At 45.4% G+C, this 15,865-nt stretch overlaps 1 protein-coding gene across 1 annotated transcript in view; it reads left to right on the top strand.

Annotated features, from left to right (window-relative positions):
• The window catches only part of LOC135908433 (frequenin-1-like), an 803,832-nt gene that overhangs the window by 514,774 nt on the left and 273,193 nt on the right, over window positions 1-15,865 (top strand). The gene's annotated exons all lie outside the window — the stretch shown is intronic.

Below are 15,865 nucleotides of genomic sequence, written 5' to 3'. Positions count from 1 at the left end.
AAGTAACCACAGATTTAAGAGAATTCATATTATTGCCAATTATCTGGTGTCCTTGTGTGTGTGGAGGGCATAAAGGTCCTGGCAATGAAATGGTAGTATTTTCGTTTTTGCTGCAGTTGCACACAAACAAAATTCTTTGAAGTGATCGGACAGCAATCTACCGGCGGAAAAGACTAACCCAGAAATTAAAAATAATTGCTGGTTTCAGATGTTCCAATGTACATTGCGCTTAGCTACCCTCTGCTATATTTTTCTTTTTGTGCTCTCGTAAAGAAGAAAACTCCACATTACTACAATATCAACAACCGTACACAAAATAGACCGGCTTTGAACCTGTGACCACGCATCGCACTTTCGTACATTTAGCACATGTAGTATTGGGGCAACACGTTTGAGCAAAATGATTAGGCTTTCGGTCAAAGCACTGTGACAGGCGGGAAAAACTCGTTGTCATGCCCGGTCGAAACAATGCCATCTGAAATCTTATTTACTTATATTCATTTTTGAAGAATCACTATAACCATTTATACATTTGCTTCGTATGATTTATATACTAGCTTGCCTCGTCAATCTCAAAAATGTATTCTCTTTTCGGGAGACGGCCTTCGTGAAAAACGACGCAACATGACAGTAAAACATTCAGCAAGGTTCTGTCCAATGATTGGCGTAATAGTGCACTGAGAGCGTGTCCACTAGCGTGCAAGTGAAAGCTGAATTATGACAGTTGTCAGCTTGTGTTGCCTCTAGCACGAGCGAGTAGTGTTAGTGATGACATTGGTGTGAAAATCGTCAGCTCGGTCTGCCATTTGTTCTTGTGATCTCCACATTGAACGTCGCAGTTGTCACGATGAGAGTACGTCTGTGACATTATTAGCCAGTGGGCTGGGAAGGCTCGAGTGGTAGCTCACCTTGAGGAGTATTAAGTAACAATTAATAATATACATACTTTGCGATGATGCAAAAGATGCAGAAAAACCACTGGTGTTGTCTAACTATTCGTAAACAGGCCCCCGAATTTCAATTGGCCCACGCCCAAACATTAAATACGCCCACCCCCAAATTTCAAGTTGGCACACCCTCAAATTAAAATTGGCCCACCCCCAAATTTCAAGTCGGCCATGCCCAATTTTTTTCCGCCCAGCCTTAAACTTGGAGTTGGCCCATCCCCAATTTCAATAGGGCCACCCCTAATTTTCAAGTCGGTCCACCCACAAATTTCCATGAATCGTTCCCCAAATTTCCAGTCGACGCACCCCAAAATTTAGGTTGGCCCACCTCCATATCATCCCCAAGTTCAGATTGGCCGACCCCGAGATTGCCCCCACATTTAGGTAGGACCAACCCCATATCACCCCCAAATACAGATTGGCCCGCCACCACAACACCACCAAATTTATATTGGCCCACTCCAATACCACCTGCAAATCGAGGTTGACCCACCCCCATATCAGCCCCAAACTAACGCTGGCCCACCCCTCGATCACCTCAAATTTAGGATGGCCCACCGCAAATCATCCCCCAATTATGGTTAGTCCACCCATCACCCCCCCCTCCCCAATTCAGCTTGGCCCAGCCAAACACCACCCCCATGGTTAGGTTAGCCCGTCCCCATGTTACCTCCAAATTTAGGTTGCCCCCCCCATATAATCCCCAAATCCAGGTTGACCCACCCCCATATCAGCCCCAAACTTAGCCTGGCCCACCCGCCTATCACCTCAAATTTAGGATGGCCCACTGCAAATCACTCCCAGAAGCCGTCCCTACCCCCCTCCCGATTCAGCTTGGCCCAGCCCCATATCACGTCCAGGGTTAGGGTGGCCCACCCCCCATACCACCCCCAAATTTAGGTTCTCCCACCTCCATATCATCCCCAAATCCAGGCTGGCCCACCGCCCATAGTCCCCCAAACTTAGGCTTACCCACCCCTATATCACCCCAAATTTAGGTAGGGCAACTCCCATATCACTACCAAATTCAGCTTGGCCCATCTGTGTACCACGCCCCAAATTTATGCTGATGCCACTTCCAATTTCAAGTTGGCCACCCCAACCCTTTTTATGAAAACCGATTTATTTATATCGGAAATGCGTCAAGCTTTTGGCGTTACAGGCACGATTTTGCACGATTTTGCTACCAAATTGCTGGGGTAATTGCCAAAGAATGCTGCGCTATAAATGCAAATGCACCGAACGAAGGACATTTATTCACATGGTTTTTTACGGCCACACCTACGGATTAATACCACTTGGCTGTAGGGAGCACATTAACAGTAGCTATTAATCCAGACGCTGCACATCTCCTAGTTGGTGCATTTCTTATTTGGGTGAATCTTTAGAAATAATTAACGTTCGGGCACCGACTCAGCCTAGCAGACCCTTTGTTCCACACGAATGTTGCATAAGAATGGCATTGGCAACCGGGTGGCATTGTGGCCCAGGTGGACCCGATTCGCTCGGAGTGTGTGCCAGTAAGGACAGCCGAAAGTCGAAGAAAACGGACCTTCCAGAAGAACGCAATAAGAATTGCCATCTTGTTCTCGCAAGTTGCACGCTACAAAGCACTAAAGTTTCTTTTTTTTCATAACACAAAGCCATGCGCAAGCTTTTAGTTATGATATCCAAGGAATAAAATCTTCATAAAAGCGATGACTTAACAAATGAACACGATACTCCTATGTTTTATGACGGAAATATAGAAAGCATAATACTTCAAGAGCACCACTGGAAAACCATAACCGAAAGCAATTCTTGAGTTTTGTGTTTATGCCACTTGATAGGAGACTAAAAGTCCGATGTGGCTTAAAAAAATGCACTGCTGAAAAACCAAAACCGAAAGCAAATCTTGGGTTTTGTGATTCTGCCATCTAGTGAGAGACTGCAAAACTAGGTCCTATGCTGCTTCAAAATAGAGTGCGAAGCGGGAATCGAACCGCGGCCGCCGTGACGCGGGACTACAGGTTCTCGCTATTCTACCACTCGGCCATGGCTACAGAGGCTTCGCCAACCGGTACGCTCATGTTTTTATAGATACCACGGGAATTTTCACGACAGTGTTACAAAAATCGCTTTCGGGAACAGTCTTACGCCATATGTGGAGAGTCGAGATAGGCATCAATCGAAAGCTGAGTCTCCGGACTATATACGCTGCACTGGGTATTACGATGTACGGGATAGTTTTATTACAGTCATCGTTCTTGCCTCAAAAATTGAGCACAAATTTTCGTCGTTTCCATAGGCTTCCATTGCTAAAACTTTAACCGCTGTGGGAACAAAATTCTCACGTGCCATAGAGTGATCACTTCATTTGGCTCATGTGGATTGTCTTCCAGAACACGTTTGTCACTTGCCTTTTTGAATAATCGGCCTGCAGCTTTTGTTATTCGCAAAAAAACCCGCTCGTTCCATCCAAACACGCTAGCTTCGTGCCGGGCCCGCTTGGGGCGCTAGTTGGTACGTGTCCGGAAAAGCTGGATATGAACGTGTGTAAGTAATCAGCCCCACTGACGCCACTCAGCATTGTGGAAAATCTGAAGAAGCTAGCGTATACATTCTTAGGCAACGGAGAATCTCTTTGTACATGACAGCAGTAAAAGGTTTAACGTTACTTGAACATTCACGTGTCCTCCTCGTTGAAGTCATAATAATAAGCACGTAACGCAGACACGAAGGAAGTTGCACGCAGCTTCCCGAATTATCGTTGCAGCAGTCACTTCTAGTTTCAAATATAGTTGGGAAGGGGCTCTAATGTTTTAGTGAATTTTGTTGAGGCGAAGAACCATAGAGTTTAGTCTTCTGTGCTGTCCACAATGAAAACAAACAGCGAAAACAAAAAAGTTTAACCCACCATGAACACATTACAGCCAACAAAGAACAAGCAAGTGAGCAAACGACAAAATTCAGTAGCTCTACAAGTAAAAGGTAATAAGGTCGTTCAGAACACTAAGAATAGCCGCGTTCAAACAACATACCCCTCAACGTTGCCAAACGCATACTGCGAAAAAAAAAAGGAAACAAACACGATGCAAGGCTTGGGTGCAGGCCGGTTAATACGGAACTGCATGCTTCTTTAATAAGATGAGACGGCACTGATAATATTAGTGACTCACAGTGACAGTGTCTGGTCGCTACAGCACATTTTGTCGCTGCACATGCGCCGCTTGCAGCCCTATACAGCGCATAACCACTGTTTGCGTTCACTGTCCTTTATAGAGATAAAAATTACCAGAGAAATCCTTATCAGCATACGCTGACGGCAGTTAGCGCTTTTACATGAGTTATTACTTTCAAGAACACCCGCCGTGGTTGCTCAGTGGCTATGGTGTTGGGCTGCTGAGCACAAGGTCGCGGGATCGAATCCCGGCCACGGCGGCCGCATTTCGATGGGGGCGAAATGCGAAAACACCCGTGTGCTTAGATTTAGGTGCACGTTAAAGACCCCCCCCCCTCCCCCCGTGGTCAAAATTTCCGGAGTCCTCCACTACGGCGTGCCTCATAATGAGAAAGTGGTTTTGGCACGTAAAACCCCAAATATTATTACTTTCAAGAAAAACATTATACACTACACTGTGTTCTTTTTTTTTGTCAAAACTCATCGAGTGCGTAGCGCACTTCGGCCTGTTCCAGTATGTTACACGTAAAAGTCGGCATTATTTTGCATGTCATCTCGCAACGTCCACATGGATTGTTTTAAGAAATTACCAATTAACGTTTCAAATGCTTACTTGAGGGCAGATGTTTTAATTGCGAAATTAAAGCACGGCAGTAATGAAACCATGTCTCCTTAGCAGAAATTCTGAGATTAGCGCAAACATTACGACACTCGGCTCAGAAATCTGCTAAAAATGCACTGGCGTTACAGTTAAGGTAATCTCAAACTGCTTCTTTGAGTTTAGGGGGAATGGTTAGCTAGAACGCCTGCGTATTGTGTAGCACACTTTAAGCTCGGATGTCTCAACAGTGTTGCGAGACTTGTGATTTCTGCCAAGCAAACATGACCTCATGACTTCACCGCTTCAATTTCGGAATTACAAATGTTCCCTGAAGTAAATAAGCATGAGGTAATTATTGAATATTTCAATTAGCTACATGTACAGTGCAATTCGTCGCAATAGTAACGTCCGCCGATTCTATAAACGTTCCTATAAACGCGAAAGAAAGCTGTCATTGGCGAGTTACAGTAAAACACGCTAAAACTAAAAAAGAACAAAGACAGAAAGGCGTATTACTAATTGTTTCACACACTCTTGCATCAAAACCGCTCGTCTCTGGCATTTCGCTTTCTCCACATCATGTAAGTCACTACAGCACAGCCATTGCAATGTCGCGCCACAGTGACGAGCATTCGCAAACCTCTCAACGATCTTAACGATTGCAGTGAACTAGTAAACAATTTGCACAAAATAAACCAATGACGTTCTGATTGGCAGATCGGTATTAACATCAAGAAAGCAAAGCTGATGCGGTTTACTAACCGAAATGGCTTCATGTCGCACGCTTATGCAATAAATGATGTTGAAATTCAACAAGTCGAGTCATTTAGATGTTTAGGTATCCCTGTAACTACTCATCTATCGTCGAACATACATATTTACTGTCTTTTCGGGAAAGGAAATACGACTGTTGTTTTTCTCCGACGCACACTTCGCCAAGCCAACAAGGATACAAACCTTCTTCCCTACAACTCAATCGCTCCATCTAAACTTGAATATTCGTCTGTTATCTGGAGCCATCGCCACGCATACCTCATCAAGAGATTCTAAACGATATAAAACAAAGCCGCTAAGTTCGTCTTATCAGACTATGCTGCTTATACAAGTATAGCTAAAATTGTAAACAGCCTTGTTCTTCCATCACTAGAAACAAGGCAGAAAACTTCTCGATTAACATTCTTTTACTAAGTATATCACAACGCTGCTGGTTACACTACAACAATAATAAATGCGACAGCTGCAGTTTTTACACACTTGTAAACTCTTTCAAAGTCCAGAAACATTTTGCCCGTACTGGCCTACTCCGTTTTTCCCTTCTCTACTCGTAATTCGGGAGTGGAATCGGTTGCCGAGGTCAGTAGCTCACGCAGTTAATGCAGGTAAATTCTCAGAAGGAGGGAACTAATTTGCTTCGCTAACCAAGTGACCACTGCATAAACACAAAATGTTTCGGATTGTTTCGCCCCTGGTTGATTGGCATGAAAACTTCTGACATAATACTTCGCTAAGCATTTTTTTTCTCTTTTCATGTGATCTAATGCAAAATAGAGAATTACCGTATTTGCTTTTCGAAAATGCGGTATTGTATTTTCCAGATTTTCCAGTCCAAGTGTTTTTTGGTATATTTCAATCGTTATAAATAAGAAAGTATACTAGTACCACTTTATGCAAGTGGTTTTTTGGGATGTTTACTAGGAGACTGTACAAAAATTTAAACACCACTGTAAGCTTTGTTGCGCGAATGAAACTTTCGCTCTTTGTGCCATTGTAATGTTACCATTGTCTCCACTTCTCCTCCTGTCTTTTGTTATGCCAATGGGCCATCAGGGTAAATTTAGCTACAAAGGTGGTGCGAAAGAAATGAAGCGGCTACAAACTATTTGCTGTCTGCCGTGTGCATGTACTGAAACCTGTGAACAGCTGTGCCAAATTGCGACTACCTTCCGCTAAGCGGTTACGTCTTTCGGAATGGTGGCACTGCCGTGGCCGAGTTAACGTTGACGACCACTGCTAGCGCGCTCATTACCAGCGCCAAGCTTTACCCCAAGTTATCGTGCTCTATGTATGCTGTATATACACCCAGATGCAGCATACAAATTCGTGAAGGCTCTTTGTTCGTATTTCGAATGTACGCTGCGTCTGAGTTGTGCAACTAAAAGTTGCCGAAGTGGTAGCCTGTTAACTTTACAAGTAGACGTAAGCGCCACGACCATGAGCAGCGAAGAGAAAGAGGTCACTCGAAGAGCTTTTTCAAAAGGTTCCCCCAACCTACTGCTGCTTACTGGGTCGGCATCTCCCTTGGAGCCACTGCGTCACCTCGCATAACTCCCTACGTAGCGTCTGGGTGCAGCATGAAAATACCTGCGGCCGCATGTTGTGCTGCATGCGTTTGCATAAAGGACGCATAGCGCGCTCTACACGACGAAGGCACGGCACGGCGTTCAGGCGGTCGTTAACGCGCGCAATTAGCAGCGCTGCCGTAAAGTAAAAGCGTCAGCTAGCGCGCTCAGCCATGTCGAGTAAATACACAGCCTCCGTAGCATATTTGTCTGAAAGCGTGGGAGCGGTGCTTTCAGAAGCGCGTTCGCGCTATCCAGGAGGTAGAAGGGAGTGGGGAATATGCTGGTTTTGTGTGGCTTACCTAGTTGACATGACGCCGCTAATTGTGCTTCTACATACGTAGCTGGCTTTCGGAGCTCCCTTTTATCAACAATACTACCACCCTACGCCAAGAAAGCCTCACCAGTCGCGAAGCTCCGAAGGTGCGCCTTGTGGCATCGCGTTGCCTACTGCTCGTTACAGCGAATGTCTTTGCTGCGCATTGGATAGCGCGACTATAGCGTGGCCTGATTAAGCATGATTTAAAAAAGCGTAACACAACAATGAGAATAAACAGTGCTTGGACGGGACGAAGTGAGGATGACATATTGGGTGCTGGACTAACAACCATTGGTCTATCGCGGGACATGCAATATATATAAAACACAGGCACAGCGCAGAAGCGCAAGAAATTCGTCCCGTCCAAGCGCTGTTTGTTCCTGTCCTAACGCTGTACCAACCTGCCCAGTCCGGCTCATTCTGTGATACAAGAAGACGAAGAAAAGCTCGTGTTACAGCAGCCACTGTCCCAGTTGTCCTTAGATTAAAGACGACCTGCCTGCTAAGAGCCGCTTACTGAAGTGCTGTTTACGCATAGTCACCGCCTGTATGAAATGCATATTTGCTGCTGAAGCAACAAGCGCTGAAAAGCAGTACCATCGACTACAACACGAGGGGTACATTCATGTGACACAATAATTGAAGACCCACAAATGAGCAGACTTAGAGGCGCATGCCCAGAAGGCAATTCACAACTTATGACACAATCAGCAGTGGAAAAGACTTGTTTCATGTTAACCAATAATAATATATGCTTAAACTTATTACAGCGAAGCTGTCTGTCACTAGGATTCCGGGACTTCTTCGTGGCCGTCACGTCAACAAAATAAGTATCCTCATCTATGGCTCGTACTCCCGTACGGCAGAGGCTGCAAGCACTCAGCAAACTAAAGCGAACGGAGCATACGTTCTGTGGAACCATGCATACAACTTACAGAACAGCATACGTTTCATTAAATAACAAGCTGAAAACAAGCATCCGAACCACATAATTGACAAGGCCCTCTTACGCCTTCAAGCAATGCGAAGCACGTAGCACTCCCAGCATACGTTTCCCAGCAAAGATTACTCGTGTGCAAGCTGCCGCGGCGATGGCAGCTTGACTGTAGCATACCAAGCAGGTAACTACACTTGCATAATACGTAACCACACTTTCGCACGTCAAACAACCCGCCTAGCAACATATTTGTGTTGGTACAGGGCTGGTGGGAAGGCTACGTATAGTGAGGACTCTTGAAGACGAGCGTGCATACGAGGTACGGCGAATTTCTTTTCTCTGTGGTGCACTCCTTGTAGATGCACAAAGTAGTGGCGCAAGCCAAGTCGGAAAAAGTCCAAACGTCTTAGGCAAATAATTAGGTTTTGTGTATGTGAATGTCACCACGTGTATAATTTCAACATACGTTGTGATGAGCAGTCGTTCTAGTTGCCGTTTACAGCTGTCCAAGCACCTTCACAGCGTTGATTGGTGACCTTTTTTCTGTATTCATATTGGCATTATTTTTAAAAGTATCTTAGTAAACGCCGATTGGTTTGTGTGGTCAAGAAGCAGAGCCTGAATCCACTAAGCTTTTCGTTCGTATCTCTGGCGTCCAACATCAGGACTGGCGAGCAGATGTTTTAACGCGATAGCGTTAAGGAGCTCGTGTCGCAGAAAAGCCGGTGTCGTCGGCGTCGGGTGTCGGCGTCGGCGGCGTTGACCGTGAGCGATAAATCACGGCAGGCTCTTCATAAATAAAAAGCAACTTCCAAGATTGGCCCGGTGGGAATCGAACCCGGGTCTCCGGAGTGTGAGACAGAGACGCTACCACTCAGCCACGAGTTCGATGCTTCCAAGCGGTGCAAACGCGCCTCTAGTGAATGCGGTGTTGCCTTCGAAACCAGCCGTGGAAAGTTATACTGCGGTGTATATCGGTAATTATGAACATGTAACGTACAGAAATCACAATTACACGAGTTGCGAAGTGCGTTTCCGCTGCATTTCTTTTGCGCTTTCCGCACACGCAGAGCCATCTTGCGGCAAACACAGAAGACCCCCTCCTCTCAATGTACGGCGCTGTCCCGACAGGAGGCGCGCCGCGCGCGCATTGGGACCGCTGCCAGGCGCGTCGCGGGACTCCCTCTCCCCTGACGACGCTTCGCCGTGCTTCCGGTTTAGATTACTATCTATCTCTCTGCCCGTGCCGATCACGACGTTTGGCTGGCGTAGATCGTTTTCCCTCCGAGACACCGAGTTCTTTGGTTCGTTTCGTTCGCTCAGGCGCACGTTTCGTTGTCGCGCCGAACGCTGCGTTGCTCGACGTTCACCGCGTGATAGGTGGGCGCTAAGTCCGATGCGGGGCGCATCGTAAGTGATTGCTGTGCCGTAGCGCATTGTCTTATACCCCTTGGCGGGTCGACGGGAACGCTGTCGCGTCCCACTCTTGAAGGCGAAGCTTAAGCGTCCTCCAATTTTTTTTCGAACGAATTTGATTTACGAGGTTCTTGTGAATACAGACCCAAACGGCAAATTCACAGTGCTTTTGGTTCGTAAGTTTTATTCGCCATTTTCAGAACGCATTCGCTAAATATCCAGCATTGCAATTGGCTGGTGTCTTCCCTTACGAACAGCTCTAGCGTAAGAATGCCGTTGTGAATATGGAGGCCCACTTCTGAAGATCATCACGTGTACTTAGAAAACTGTAGCGCTGTCAGAGCACCACTCCTTACTATGTAGACAATGTGTTCTGGGGCTGATAAAAGGCTTACATGCCGTGCTTTGGTGAGGACGCTGCATGATTCGTTCACTAGCGGCTGGATAAAAATGTCGATTGTCACAAATGCTTCCGTCCTCAAGTTAGTTTACACAACGAGATATGTGATCTTGTCTCCACTCACGCCGACATGCGGTGCACTATGCAACGGCCATCAACTGCCCCGGGTATGGCACCTCATACCCTAGTAATTGAAACATGAATAGCCCATGCTATTGTCATCCGCCGTAATACAAAGCAGCAATTCATTTATTTCAATTGATTTGAACACCTTCAAGGCCAGAAGGCGTTGCAGAAGGGAGCAGGGAGCCATTTAGACAGTGAACAAAAACAAAATGATGGGACTGCTAAGAGTGTAAGTAACATTCAACTGCAGATATATATGCAATTGCATCGATCAGTTGAACAATAGAGGTGAGCAAGTGGTTCCAGTCGATCGAGGTTTTTGGAACAAAAGCATAAAAAATATTGTTGTACGGGAGAAACAAACACGTACTTTGTGTTGATGGTCAAATCTGTTCAAAACATAGGGTGGCTTCGAAAGAAGATCATGTTGTAATTAAAGAGTGTGATAGATTTTATGAAAAAGATCTAAATGAGTCAGCTGCCTGCGTGCACAAACAGGTGGAAGGCCTCAAGCTTTTTTTCATATACGGTACACAAGATGTGTATGCATAGTCTTAAAGAATGAAATGTGCGCTGCGATTTTGGACAAATTCCAGGCTATAAATAAGAGTGTCAATGCAGGGATTCCACGCAGAACTGGCAGACTCGAGCTTGGAATGAATAAGAGTTTTATAAAGATGAAGTTTGAGAGGGAAAGGTGTCTTGGAAAACGTTTCTCCGTAGATAGCCGAGTGTGTGATTGGAATTGTTAATCATTTATTTGACGCGAGTCTGATATGAAAGGATAGAGGTAAATTTAACGTCAAGATGTCTATAGTATGAAACATTTAGTAAACCGCTGCCGCTAATAAGGTATTCGGGAATGCTAGTAAAATTATTCTTACGGAAAACTCACATTACCTTACTTTTGCTAGCGTTAAGTCGCACGTTATATTTAGTGCCCCCCCCAACCCCCCCCCCCCCCTACAAGGAGAAAACTTCAATAATATATTCTTGCAGAAGAATAGTGTTGGCATTAGTAGAAATACTTCAGTAAATAACGCAGTCTTCCACAAATAATTTAACTGAGTATACAATAGTATTAGGCAGGTTATTTGTGTAAACAAGGAACAAAAGAGGGTTAGAAAACACCAGGAACACCAGAGGTTAGAAAAAAATCTGAGGAATTGCAAACATTAAGGGTAAGAAACTGTGTTCTTTTAACGAGGAAATCTCTAATCCGTGCTAGTATATTACAAGGAATATCAAATTTACTTAACTAGAAACAGAATAACTGGTAAAAAACGAGGTGAAATGCTTTAGGAAAGTCCAGAAATTTGCTCCAGAATTAACTACTCACTTTTCCCATGCTGCGAGAAGGTCATATATAAAAGAGAGCAATTGCGTTTCACAAGAGAAATGGATAGGGAAACCTTGTTGATAGGGGGGAGAAAAATGAATTTGTATCCGACAAGGCAGTCAGGTGGCAACCGATTATTTGTTCAAAGAGTTTTCAAGATACGCTGGTGGGGAATATATTTGTCTGTAATTTAAAGGACACTGTGCGTCACGAGACCTAAAACAACGGTACTACCTTGCCCATCTTCCAATCACCTGGTAATACAACATTATAAGGACTGCGAAAACAGTTTCGATTTAAAGATGCACACGTGAACCTCAGGGGAACTTAAAAAATTTCGAATTGCGCAACTCCATGACAATTCTAGGCCACGAATGAGCTCCTGCACACCATCGCAGCACACCATCACAGTAACGATATGGTGTGTGTGCATGCCTCGAAAGCTTTCGTCTGCTCAGTTACGGCATTCAGAAATCTCGCGCCCTCAGACAGAGAGGCTAATCTATGATTGCTCTATATTCATAGCTGATGATCAGTTATCTGTTAATTTTTCTCTTTCTCTCGTCTCACGCCGACACGTCGAAGACCACTTGCCATATCCGCTTTCTGAAAAGTGGAGCCGTGCCCAAAGTATGCTGGGATTTAGGGCGGAGTGGTGGAGCGCGCAAAAATACGCGTTTCCCAGCCTTCCATTTACCTCTTTCGAAGTTGGTTGGAGTATGACAAGCCCGAAGCGCACGCATGTTTGTAACTCAAGGAAACGACTGTAAACGGGGCCAAATTTTAACTATATTATCGTGCGAGCGCTAACCGCAACAACCCTTCTGCACGTCCTCCATAAAAAAAGCAGAAAACAAACAGGAGCGTTTGCTTTTCACACACCGCTCACACTTGTATTCGTATTGCGCGGTAACGTACCACAAGAAGCAACCACGTGTCATGCAACAGCCGTCAACGTATCCCAGGTTATCTTGGTGATGGCAGCGTTGCGGCATCGCCGCAGTACTCCGTTTCTCAAAGAGCCAAAGCACAGGCAACGGCTTATAAAATTGATCTGTCATGTTGTCCTATAGTACATTTCTTGTTTTGTTTTTAATTCGTGAAAAATTGTGGTAAACTGTCTTCATTTATTTTTTCATAGTTATATCTCACATTTTCTGAATCACACATGTTTCAACAGATTGCATAATCGCGCTGTGCGCACCGGATTCATCCTTAATTAACCTGTACACCTCAGCGGATGCAACAGAATACTTCTATTTATTGCAGGAACGGTACAACCACCTTTGCTTAGTTCATTATCAACTTTCATCGAGTGTACCGTATGAGGCACCTGCAACACTATTGCTGAAAAGTGACCTTGTTGGTTATTGACATTGTGAAACGCTATTAGAACGATAAGGAACACAAGCAAAAACTCTAAATGCCTATTCCCCAGTGGGTATGTGCCATTATTGAAGGAATCCTCATCAACATCAGCCTAATTAACACAGAATAGGTGGTGCCCAGCACCCGTCTTGTGCTTTTCGTACTGGGTTCCTAAGTAGCACTAAAAAGTCAAGGGCAGGCCTAAGGACGACACGCACGAACGATGCAAATAGCGACGACAACCATAAGAACGACAACACCATGATCTGTGTTGCTCTTCTTTGTCTTTCATCGCTTTTTTAGCACGACGTAGGAATCCAGTATGATAGTCTAATTAGCGCAAATTTATTGCCGTGCACGTTGTGTGTTTTATTAGAGAACCATTATTTAGACACTAAAGGCGAATATCCGCCGTTGTGGCTGGCGTCACCGTCACCGTGAGGTTTCGTATAAAGTCCAAGTGCGAGAAGAATGAGGGCACGCGCCTTATATTTTAGGCGCTGGGCAAATTGCTCAAGGGTGAGCCGAGAAGGATGGTGGCTTGATGCGGCGGCGTGTTCGCGTGCGCTAAAGGGGGGAGCAGGGTGGTGTCCTAGAAGAAGAAAGGGAAAGAGCGCAGGTGAGCGCACATGTTCAACTACTGTGGCTGTTGCTTCGCATGGCACTGCTGAGCGCGGCCGCACGCGCCCGATCTTGAACGTAATTTTCGGTGGGTGCGATGGCTTCGTGTGAGCCGTTTTCTCATGCACCTAGTTCGGCTTGAACGGAGAGGTAACCCGAAGAAGAATTCGTTCAAGATTCAACGGGGACGCAGAAATAATATGCCAGGAGCAGCTGAGCACTCAGGACCCCATTTTACACGGGGATGATAAATGTGCAGACCAACAATGACTTTGCATAATCAACACGTTTCGCTACACAGTTTGAACGGGTATAGTTGTCTCAGCTGATGACGAGCACAAACTTTCTGCCAAATAAATTTCACCAACACGTTCAGCAATGCAGAGACCACCATAGTACATATTCCCATCATGCTAACTCAGCAAAAGCCTCACCAATACTCACTTGGTATTGCATTGTAAGAATTCGACAATGAAAAACCTGCTCCTAAACTAATCCACGATCACCACCACCTAGTCGATTTGAGGTCCACCTTATCTGCTTGATATAATAAATAATTGCGCTCTATTCACAAGAAAAAATAAGGCAAGCTTTCTACTAAGTTTTCTGCTACTTACTTTCGATATTTGTTACCGGCTAGCCTTCATGAACAATGTACTGTTGGCATGCATAGGCACAACCATCCTGCTTTCCTTCAATTTGTGTGATTGTGTATCTTTAATGATCATTTATACATTGCTATTTCTTTGTTTGGGCCACTGACACAGCACTGAATAATTATTTGAAATAAATATTACAAGAGATCTCCCCACTAGTGTTCAGCTGAGGGACCTCCTCCTGCATATACCATGTGCACGTAGCATATTTTATACGTAAATAAATCAACTTTTGGCCATATTCACAGTGATTTTGCTTCCTAACTAGTGATCTTTGCCATTGGTCAGTCACCTTCGAAGGGATACCTCCAGCTTTGGTAAGTACTACAACTGCGTCTGTTGAAGAAGCAATGTCGCTGTTTCGCCCGAAGGGCGAAGCATTGATTACGATAGCAAATGATTAAATAGCCATACACAGTAACGTTAGTCGTGTTATCAGTTGAATAACACAGCTGTAAACATTCGCTTACTAACTAAATTACCAAGCAGTGTGTTACGCGCGCACAGACCACATCTCACTCACCGATCGCGGACATTCGATCTCGGAACGCTGGCTTGATGACGAGAGGCATCAGGGGCGACCGAATTCTCCCTTCCTGCAGGCTATCGCTTCAACGCGAGCTATACTCGCTCACAACTTTCTCTGGCTATGAAGGGTGAGCCGCGGGGTCGGATCTTCTGCACATGCGTCGCCGCGCCAAGTAGCCCGCCAGAGTTTGACAGTGCATTTGGTTGCTCGGAACAGACGCTGAATCGACGCAGTTACCACTTGCGACGGTTTCGCGTTTGCCCAAACCCGTAAGGGAAAAGCTGCAAAATAAGTAAACATGTACATTAAGTGGTGCGTTTTGTATTATTTAAGTGAGGCTAATAAAGTGTTTATGTTTTCCCTACCGCAACCGAAACTAACGTGGATGAAAACACGGGACTCTTTTCAGAAGCGCTCTCGCTGTTGCGCGCTTTGCCTCCGTAGCTTTTCCTTCATAGCTACTGAAAGTTGTCGGTGAGTATAGGATGGAGAAAACAGCCTACACCAAGCCATCCCCTATCTCGGGTCGACTAGCCTTTGAACCCACCTCAAATTAACGCCCTGATAGGACGCGCGCCACGGCGCCCAGTGCGCCACGTGCAGCCGGATAGACGCGGAAGTACCAGCTACTCTGCTACCTCCACCCGTCTAAGCGCGCGAAAAGTGAGCGTGCTCCCTCCCCGCCTTCCGCCCTTGCGTGTGAGTAAACGCGCTGCTGAATCATGTCACTATAGTTCTCGGCTCACCCTGGCATGCTTTCCCTCGCACATACACCATACGGCATGCGGCAGCGATATTATTGTACTCGAATTTTATATCGAATATGACGGCGGAAATTCACCTGGAGTGTGCGTAGAATTGTTATCCCAATAATATGGTGCAAAAGTATTTTGTGTATATGCGTCCTCGTTTTCATTCTGAATGCATTACTGTTTTGCTTTAATTCCGCAATTCGGTCAGGAAAGCGTGCGTCTCCGCTTCTAATCCGGCCGCGGCTGCACAATGCGCGGCTGAGCGCAGTCGCACGCCTCCTATCTTGGTGGTAATCTGAAGGAAGGAACATTACCGGCTTTGAATGCAAATATATCGCTGCCTTGCATAATGTTA

Source organism: Dermacentor albipictus, unplaced genomic scaffold (assembly GCF_038994185.2).
Source record: "Dermacentor albipictus isolate Rhodes 1998 colony unplaced genomic scaffold, USDA_Dalb.pri_finalv2 scaffold_25, whole genome shotgun sequence".
NCBI lineage: Eukaryota > Metazoa > Arthropoda > Arachnida > Ixodida > Ixodidae > Dermacentor > Dermacentor albipictus.
This window is presented reverse-complemented; position numbering and strand designations above follow the sequence as displayed.